The following is a 10,514-nucleotide window of genomic DNA, read 5'->3' as shown; positions in this document are numbered from 1 at the left end:
ATCGGTTGAGTCCAAATGAGTGTGAGATACTTTAGGGGTAAGTGGGGGAATTGATCTATAAGGGTCTTTTAAGAGAGAGCATAATCCCATATGTCGTAACAACATTATTAACGCCAAAAAAAAGATGAGAGCTGACGCATGTGTGTCGACAGTTGAGCAATCAACAAAATTACCATCAAATATCAGTTAATAATACCGTAGTTGGACGACATGCTCGATATGCTAGAAGGGGCCAAAGTATTCTCTAAACCAGACCTAAGGAGCAGGTACTATCAGATTAGTATTCGACCCAATGATGAGTGGAAAATGACATTCAAGACCAAGGAAGGGTTGTATGAGTGGCTAGTCATACCATTCGGTCTGTCGAACGTACCAAGCACTTTTATGTGTTTGATGAATCAAGTTCTAAAATCGTTCACTAGCCGATTTGTGGTAGTATATTTTGATGACATATTGATATATAACTAGAATGAAACAGAGCATAGGAAACATCTCAGGTAGGTACTGCAGGTCCTACAAATTAATAAGTTGTACCTCAACTTGAAGAAGTGTAGCTTTTTAACAGACAGCCTGTTGTTCCTAGTATTTGTTGTAACGTCCACGGGCATCTGTGTGGATGATGAAAAGGTGCAAGCCATTAGGGAATGGTCGATCCAAACAAACATGCATGAGGTGAGGAGTTTTCATGAGTTGGCAACCTTTTATCATTGATTCTTGCAAAATTTTAGCACAATAGTCGCGTCTATTACAGGTTGCATGAAAAAAAGGACCGCTTCAGTAGACCAATGAAGTTGATAAGAGCTTTCATGAGATCAAACATCATTTGTCCACAACACTGATCTTGACACTTCTTAATTTCGACAAGTTGTTTGAGGTTGAGTGTAACATTTCATATGTCGGAATTGGAGTATTATCACAGGAAGGCAAGCTGGTAGCCTTATACAGCGAGAAGCTTAATGATGCTTGAAAGAAGTGGTCAACGTATGAGCTTGAGTTGTATGCGGTTGTTCAGGCACTGCGACATTGGCGACATTATCTGATTTGAAGAGAGTTTGTTCTATACACTGACCATCAAGCATTAAGGTTTATTAATAGTCAAACTAACGTGAATCATGTGCATGCTAGATGGATTATTTTTTTACCAGAATTCATGTTCGTTCTAAAGCATAAGTCAGGGCAGCAGAACAAGGTAGCTGATGCACTTAGCTATCGTGCATCACTACCTATTACAATGAGCAATGAGGTGGTCGCCTTTGACTATCTCAAGGAGTTGTATATCAAGGAGAAAGACTTCAAAGATTCTTGGATGAAGTGCCAAGAAGGTCATCCTAATGACCTTTATATACAGGACGGTTTCCTCTTTAAAGGGAATCGATTGTGTATCCCCAAAAGTTCTCTGAGGGAGCAAATTATTCAGGAGCTATATGAAAGTGGCCTTGGTAGACACCTTAGGCGAGACAAGACGGGAGATCTTGTGGAAGGGCGGTATTACTGGCCGCCATTGGTACGTGATGTGGAAAAAGCCGTACAACGTTGTCATGTTTGTCAAACCTCCAAAGGGCAATCTCAAAATACGGGCCTCTACACCCCATTACCTATGCCTGACGGTCTTTGGGAAGATTTATCTATGGACTTTCTGCTTGGTCTCCCATGAACACAATGCAGCATAGATTCAGTGTTTGTGGTTGTAGCTCATTTTTTCAAGATGACGCACTTTATCCCATACAAGAAGACCCTCGATGCAACACACGTAAGGAATCTATTCTTCAGGGAGGTCAACGGCTACACAGGGTCCCCAAGACCATTACTTCTGATCGTGACATGAAATTTATTAGCAATTTTTAGCGAACTTTGTGGACTTGATTCGATACACGACTTCAATTCAGCAGCACCTACCACCCACAGAGTAATGGGCAGACTGAGGTTGTGAATTCCACATTGGGAAACATCATTCGCTGTATTTTAGGAGAAAAACCAAAGTAGTTGGATTTGACTTTGTCTCAAGCAGAATTTGCATTCAACAATATGGTGAACCACTCGACAGAGAAATCATTGTTCCAAATCATTTACGGATGAGTTCCTTACCACACACTTGACTTGGTTCCTCTGCCTAAGATCTCAAGCATGAGCATTGCAGTAGAACATATGACAAAAATGATCATGTGCATCCATGCGGAGGTGCAAACCAAGCAACATGCCTCGAACGAGAAGTACAAGGACAAGCGGACAAGTATCAGCGACAAAAAGTGTTCGAGGTGGGCGACCACGTTATGCTCCATCTGCGCAAAGAGAGATTTATGACTGGAATGTACAACAAATAGAAGAAAAAGAAAATTGGACTGGTACCAATCATCAGAAAGATCAATGACAATGCTTACGTTGTTGATCTTCCAGATGACATAGCGATCTCACGGACTTTAAACGTCGTGGACCTGACCGAGTATCATGAACCAGAACAAGATGAGAACTCGAGGACGAGTTCTTTTGAAGTGGATGGGACTGATGTAAAGCGGGTCGTAGAAAGTTTCATGGCCAAGATGGATCATAAAAGGCCCGGTCGACGATAGAAGTGATCCAGACCGTCAAACCTTAGATCAGGTGTATCTCACAATTCGGAATGAGTCATCGGGCGTAAAATATATGATTTTGGGGTAGAACGGGCTATTTTATCCACCCAACCCCTCTATATCAGGTTGCACAAGCCGGATTTACAAAATACCCCTGGATCAACAGTTATTTCCATATTTTAATTCTATTTTTACCATAAATAGTAAGTTTTAGTTTGATTATAATTCTTCATCCGTTGGGCTTTAGGAGTTGCGCCCATCGTGAAAAGAGCTTAGAATAATTAGGAGAATGGTTTAGTGAAGCCAAATAAGACACTATTTTTGGTCGAAAACCTTGCGCACTAGTAGACATCACGACCGTCTATAAATAGTAAGTTGTGAATTTTAGGAGTTTTAGTTGTAGTTTGCTTCTGATTTCTCTCTCATTGCTTGGTATCCCTATTAAAAGGGTTGTGAACTCGTTTATTTAATTCATCAATCAAAAATTAAAATTATTAGAATTTATTTATATTTTCTTGCTTTCTTTCATCGTGGATTTGAGGAGTCTCTATGAGGAGTCAAGAAAAGCTCTGTGGATTTGGAGTAGCTATCCTTGAGGAAGATGTGATCAACCTCATCACGTTCATCCCTGCGTCAAAAGCTCAAGTGGACCCCACCACAGGAAATGGTGGGGACGATGACACCATTGGTGGAACCTTCTTAGGCCCTACCACGATGTTTACTTGAGATCCACCCGGTTCATAAGTTTACACATATATAAATTAAGGGAAAACAAAAATATCAACTTGATGGAAAGCTTCCGTACCATAAGGACTTTTAATGATAAGTTTTTAATCCTCACTTCATCATTATTATTATTATTATTATTATTATTATTATTATTACTATTATTTATTACTTTTAAAGTGGGCTCCACTAGAGCTATGGATCTGCCTCATTTTTTAACTCATGCCCTTCTAATGATCTCTCCAAATAGATACGACGCATACATTACGGCAGGGCCCACAGAATTTGATGACATCAGTTCAGAACTCATGCCCTTCTAATGATCTGTCCAAATAGATTAGCAGGGTCGATACAGCACATACATTTTGGTAGGGCCCACAAAATTTGATGACATCACTTCAGTCGTAATGTAGCTACTGAAGCCATCAGTAACTAGTGGCATCTGTCTTTGTGCTGTCCTTCCTTTAATTTTTCTTAATACCGAGTAATTATATCTGCCCTAATTGTGTCCAGGTGTCAGTGAAAAACTGGAGCGCGGATTAGATACTGACAAGGTCAGTAGCCAAATCGCTATTGAAGTGACGTCACCAAGCTCTGTGGACCCATCATGATTCATGTGTTGTATCCATACCGTCCATCCATCATTTGCAGAGATCGTTTTATGGTATAAGAAAAATAATGAGATAGATCTAAAGTTCGAGTGGACCCCACCATAAAAAGTAGTGGGGACAGTGACATCCACTGTTCAAAACTTCTTAGGGCCACAGAAGTTTCCGATCAAGATTACATTTTTGTTTTCACTTCATATATCTTTATGTTAACTTACGTAGAGGTTGGATCTAAAAATTACATCATGGTGGGCCCTATAAATGTTTCAACGGTGGGTGTGACTTATCCCACAGTTCTCTGTGATGGGTCCACTTGAACTTTAGATCTAGATCTATCTCGTTCTTTTTCTCATACCATGGAAAGATCTCTACAAATGGTTGGACGGTATGGATACAACACATGCATCCGGGTGGGTCCACATAGCTTGGTGACGTCACTTCATTTGGCTACTGACCTTGTCAGCATCTATTCCGCGCCTGAAAAACCGCTAGGCTGTGTACACCGGAAACGGATTGCCTACGTCGGTGCTCCGTGGGCTCCATTATGATGTATGTGTTTCATCTATGCCGTCCATCCTTTTTCCGGATCATTTTAAACTTACGAAACCAAAAATAAGGTGTATCCCAATCTCAAGTGGACCACATTATAAGAAGCAGTGATCAATGAGTGTCGACTCTTAAAAACCTTTTGAGGGCCACAAAAGTTTGGGATCAAGTTGACCTTTGTTTTTTCCCTTCATCTGGGCTTATATGACCTAATCAACAGATTGGATGTCAAATAAACAATATAGTGGGCCTTAGGAGGATTTATTGGTGGATATCCAATCGCTATTGATGAAACATATACATCACCGACCACCAGTCACTGGGCTGGTGGCATGAGAATTGCATCCGTGTACGCCACGGCACCTAAAGGGCAAAATCGTCATTTCATGCAGAAAATCTTCACATTTTCATCATCCATCCGCGCACATATGGGTACGGGAAGATTATTCACCCGGACGGAATCTTTTTAGCTTTAACTAAGAATGTGACCCTTGTCCGACGTAAGTGGGAAAGCTGGCTGGAGCCTATCAGAGAAATTCACCCTGTACGAACCTTTTCAGGTCGCGGATTAGCTACCGACAGGTCTGACGTCACCTAGTTCAGTGGATCACACGATTATGCATGTTTTGCATCCACACCGTGCATCCGCAGTGAGAGATCGTTTTAAGACGAGAGACAAAGAATGAATAAAAATCTCCACTGGACCCACCACATAAAAGAGTGCCGCTCACTGTTAAAAACTACTAAGGATTACAAAACCTTTTTTATTAAGATGATATTTGTGTTTTTCCTTTGTTAATGTTTGTGTTAACTCATGCACAGGTTTGATCTCAAATAAATATCAACGTCGACCTTAGGAAGGTTTCAATGATGAGCCTCACTCTCCTCACTTTTTCTACTTTGAATATGTCTCGTTCCTTTGATCATGCTTTAAAATGATCTCCCCCAAATGGATGGACAATTTGGATACAACAGACACATCATGGTGGCCGCACAGAATTTAGTGACCTAACTTCAATAGGAGGGAGTTTCGCTGCTCAACCTGTTGGTAGTTAATCCGGCCCATTTCAGCTTATGTGAGCAAAAGCTAAAAGAGAGGGGAAGCGGATTGGCTGGTGTACCACACACCAGCTATATTGCTAGTGTATGGACGTCACCACGTACAAGTCATGTGTTATATTCAAACCGTCTGTCCATTTTTCGAGCTTGTCTTAATGCTTGTGCCAAAAAATAAAATTTTAAATATAAATAGGACCACACTGCAAAAACAAGTGAGGGATTGAACGTCTACCAATGAAACCCTGGGATGGAAAATAAAAATGATGGCCGGCCCTATGAAGTTTTTAAAGCTGACAATCATTATCCTCGCTCATATTTTTCGTGTGGTCCATTTGATCTTTGGACATGATTCATTTTTTGTCTAATGCTCTAAAATGATCTTAAAAAATGGATGAACAGTGTAGATATAATAAATACATCATTGTGGGGCCATGTAACTCTGATCTCCTTCGGACTGTTCGTACAACTAGGAGCTCGAGCAGCGTGGGCACTTATCTTAGCAGAAAACGTATCTACACCAGATATATATCTGGTGTGTGGTACACCGGCCAAGGCGGATTCGAAACTAAGTCAATTATTATTACTCTTAGCAAGAAGGAACATTATAATGGGCTATTATTTATTTATTTTTCCATTACATTTTATTGGGCTTGCATAGAAGAGAAGTGGGCCCTCTTGTCACATCCATTCATTCTTTTGGCACAAAGGCTGAAACAATGGGTGTTCTCACCACATGATTTCCCCTATCTTCATACCAACTAAGATACCCATAATTACCTGTATATAAACTTTTTACTGTAACTGCTGCCATGTTAATCTGTACGCTCATAGTAAATCCTTGCTTGCTGTAATCTGTACGCTCATAGTAAATCCTTGCTTGCTGTATTTACCGTTGAATTTCAGTTTCGGTGGGTCCACCACAACTTTCATCCCGTTTGGCACTTTCACGACTGCACGATAGATGGATGGAGAATCTGCGACGTTGGTCAGGACCCGTTTGAACACCACACTGGATGAGTTGGTGTTGTTCAGGATCACCATGAATGATGGGTAATTGAGATCGAGGGTGGCCTTAGAGCAAGTGTAGTTCGATCCGCAGGTGAGGATCTTCATCTGCTTACTCGTGTAGTTTAGCCCACAGAGGAAATTGATATAATCTTGACGGTCGAGATCATACACTAGACCGGGGTCCATTGCCTTGTTCGGATCCACGTGTCCCGCACCATAATCAAGAGGTGTGGCGGCTGTTCCGTTGGTCATATCTAGGATCGGGCCGTGGGTGTTGTCGGTTATGTATGCAGTGGTCATGATTGCAGACCGGATGGCAGCTGGGCTCCAATCGGAGTGGGCTGCACGTAGCAATGTGGCCACACCAACGATGTGGGGCGTTGACATGGACGTACCAGAAAGCAGCCTATATTCCGACATCAAGAAATCATTGCGGATCGGTTGAAATCCACGGTTGGGAGCCCACGCGGCCAGGATATTAACTCCAGGGGCCAGTATGTCTGGCTTTAGGATCGATGGACTAGCCTGATTGGGCCCACGAGAAGAGAAGTCGGCTACTAGAGGCACCGGCTTCGAACCCAACACAGTCATCTGAAACTTAATATCCACTGTTGGTGGCTGGGCTGATTTCGTGATATACCTCTTCATGATCTCTCCGTCCTTGAAGCTGATCATAACGAACGGCATGAAGAAGAATTCGGGATACACGGACTGGACCAAATCAGTGGCAAAGATCGCCCCTTTTGCGTCGGTCCTGTTCAATTCGCATATCTGAGAAGTTAAGTTCCCAGGCGCGCAAAAGACGATCTTGCCTTTTACGTCTTTCTGATCAAGGGTGTTTAAATCACAGATTTCCTTACTAGCATTCCCATGTCCATGGTAAAGTGGGACACGAGAGATGTAGATGTTCTCAGGATAGATTGACTTACCTTGTACGGTTGTGATGCCATCGCCAAGAGTGATTGAAGCCGTATACTCTCTATCAATGGTCCCCGCAGCCACCGTCGTGATCCAAGGGGCGCCGTTGACAATGGTGAAAGAGTCTGGCCCACTATTTCCAGCCGAACAAGACACAAAGATTCCCCTCTCCATGGCTGCAAAGGCTCCTAATGCAATACCATTTTCGTCGTAAGGCAATACTGGCAGTAATCCCAATGACAATGACATCAGATCCACACCATCCGCAATTGCCTGATCCATGCCGGCCAGAAAATCGATCGCAGATGTCTCGAGAGTGGATGTGGAGAATGCGACCTTGTAAATTGCGAGCCGGGCCATGGGCGCCATCCCAACGGCCGTGCCCTTAGCATAGCCGAAGTGGTCCACGTTAGGTGTTCAGCTTCCAGCAGCCGTGGATGCTGTGTGCGTCCCATGCCCATTGTAGTCCCTGGGTGAATCATAGTCATCGATCTTCGATATGTTGAGGCCCCCTTCCTTGATGCCCTTGCTGAAAGAGCGTGCCCCAATGATTTTCCAGTTGCAGTTGGAAGAATTGAACTTATCACCAGTCTCGCAAGCTCCCCTCCATCTCTCCGGCACCGGCGGCATTCCCTCATCACTGAACATCTCGCTTTCCGGCCAGATACCGGTGTCGAAGATGCCGATGATCACATCATCGCCAAAGTTGGCTGTGGGCCACAAGCCCACATGCCTATTCAGGCCTAGAAACTGAGGGGTGTGTGTGGTATGGAGCTGGGCATATGTCTCTGGGTACGTGGCAAGGTGACCAGGCATTCTCTCCAGCTCATTGAGCTGGGCCTCCGACATCACAGCACTGAAGCCGTTCATCACGTGGTTGTACGTGTACAGGTGTACTGCATCCATGCCGTCGGCCACCGAGATGGACGAGATTGTCGACCTGTACCAACTATCATGGTTGGCGAAGGGAGTTGGTATAGATGATTTGTCCATGTGGATGATATAAGGCCGACCGTCAGCCGACGATGATGTGGCCACATGAGTGAGAAGGAAGATTAAGGAGAGGAGCATGGAAGGGGTGATGATGTGGCGGGCCATGGCTACTGACATGGACCATGTGTTGGGGAAAGAGGTTAGTATTTGGGATTTCTATGTATAGGCATCAGATTCGTTCTGCTAATTAGTCACAATGCAAGCAACACTACCGATTGAGAAGAACTTTCAACAAAGCTTCCCCAGTCAAAAATCTGTTTACATGGTATACAATAGTTTTCACTTCTAACGAGTGGAGCTCAATATGGTTTTTGTATTTGACGGTTCCTAAGAAAAGGCAGGCCAGAGAAATTGAAAAGCCAGCATTTTGAAACGGACAGTATGTTTAGTCGCTCGTTGACTAGACTTATTGTCGGCGGCTGGAATGTCTCATCCAAAACCTCGCTTGGGCGTATTAGGTATAGTGGGCCAGGCCTGGACTCAAAATTCAACTTTTAATTGTTTATCGGTTTTCCTTCGAATATGAAATATCTTCTTTAACCATTTTCGTCGGCAATTGAGAGCATTATTTTGGGTACCCCAATCCATGGTGAGGCGCTTACAGCAGCACTAGCAGGGTGTGCACCGACTCAAACCAAGTCGAGCTGGCCTCAGATCGGCCAGTTCGAGCCGAGTTTACCTATGCAACATTTTCACGAGCACATGGACTGCATCTTCAAAATCTCACTGCATGGAAAACAGCAGCAGTGGTTTTATTGGTATTTTATTAAACACCTTCTAAGCAACATAAAAATCAAGAAAAAAAATGGTATTTGTTTCATATACATACCTTACTTGCCACCAGCCACACTTCGTTGAGTCATTTCACAAACACTTGGTGAGTAACATCAATATCAAAGTAATCGAGTCACTGAACTGGTTTGATTCGAGTCGAGTCGAGTTGGGGCCAGCTCGAACTCATTTTCGAGCTCAAAAAATTAGCTCGACTTAGCTCAAACTTAGCTTCGAACCGAGTCGAGTCGAGATTTTTCAAGTCGAGCTGAGCGATCTAATTGAGCTAGCTGGGTTCGTGTACACCCTTAAGCAATAGGCCCACCAAGCCATAGAAAGAGGGCTTGTGCTCATAAATTTGGCTCAAAGGTCAGGCCCTGGCTTAAAATCTAAGCATAGTTTGCTGGCTAAGCCAAACAAGGCCAATGATGAATGCTGTGGTGATAACGGCATAATATTGTATGATTAATCCCTATTTTACAGTATTTGTCATGCAAATTTATCATAACGTGGTCTAATTAAATGTATTTTTTATGTGTTGAAAAGAATGGAAAGTCTAAAATTAATTTGAACTAATAAAGGTTAATTAGAGCTCAAAAAAGATGATGGTCAAGTATATTGAAGTTTTAAAGTAATCAAGTTGAAAGATCAAATGATATTAAAAGTTGAATATGTGCTAAAGAATTGAAGAAAATCAAGTCAGAGGAGTTTGGTCGGCCTTAGAAAGGTTCGGTCGACCGTGACTTGCTGGACAACCAAGCTATGCTGGATAGATATGTATCGTCAACTGAGCACTAGTCCGGTTGACCAAAGATAGTATGGTTGACCAATCAAGTATCAAACTTGTTGCATGTGTATTTTTCAAGGTTGGTGGGAGCAAAACCTATATAAGAAGATCTTTAAACAAGAATTAGATCCATCCTAGGGTTTGAAGAGAGAATGTCAAGCCCCGCACTTCAGATATAAAGTGTACACCCTCATACCCGAGTTACAGTCCATGACTCATATACTAAGTGTACATAAACTTGCCCATTATACAATTATTAAGAGGCACAATTTACATCTATTCTAGATCGTAATTATATTAACATTCATGCATCCAACTATTTTCACTATATTTATAACATTCATGTTCATAAAATAAATTATCAAATCGGTCGAAGTCCACCCATTTGAGACTTTATTAAACTAAAATAATCAATCATTGTCATCTAATAAAGTTATGGCTATAAACATATTTCAAATTTAATCAAATCAGCAATAATTAAAATGAATATAAAAAAAAAATAAAAAATCATATAATCAATCGCATAAATTT

The 10,514-nt window shown here is 42.2% G+C and overlaps 1 pseudogene; it reads right to left on the bottom strand.

Annotated features, from left to right (window-relative positions):
- Positions 1 to 6,132: 6,132 nt before the first annotated feature.
- Positions 6,133 to 8,671, bottom strand: LOC131237538 (subtilisin-like protease SBT3; annotated as a pseudogene).
- Positions 8,672 to 10,514: the final 1,843 nt, after the last annotated feature.

The sequence above is a fragment of the Magnolia sinica genome, chromosome 2 (assembly GCF_029962835.1).
Source record: "Magnolia sinica isolate HGM2019 chromosome 2, MsV1, whole genome shotgun sequence".
In the NCBI taxonomy this organism is placed as follows: Eukaryota; Viridiplantae; Streptophyta; class Magnoliopsida; order Magnoliales; family Magnoliaceae; genus Magnolia; species Magnolia sinica.
Note: the sequence above shows the minus strand (reverse complement) of the source record. Positions and strands in the feature narration are given on the sequence as shown.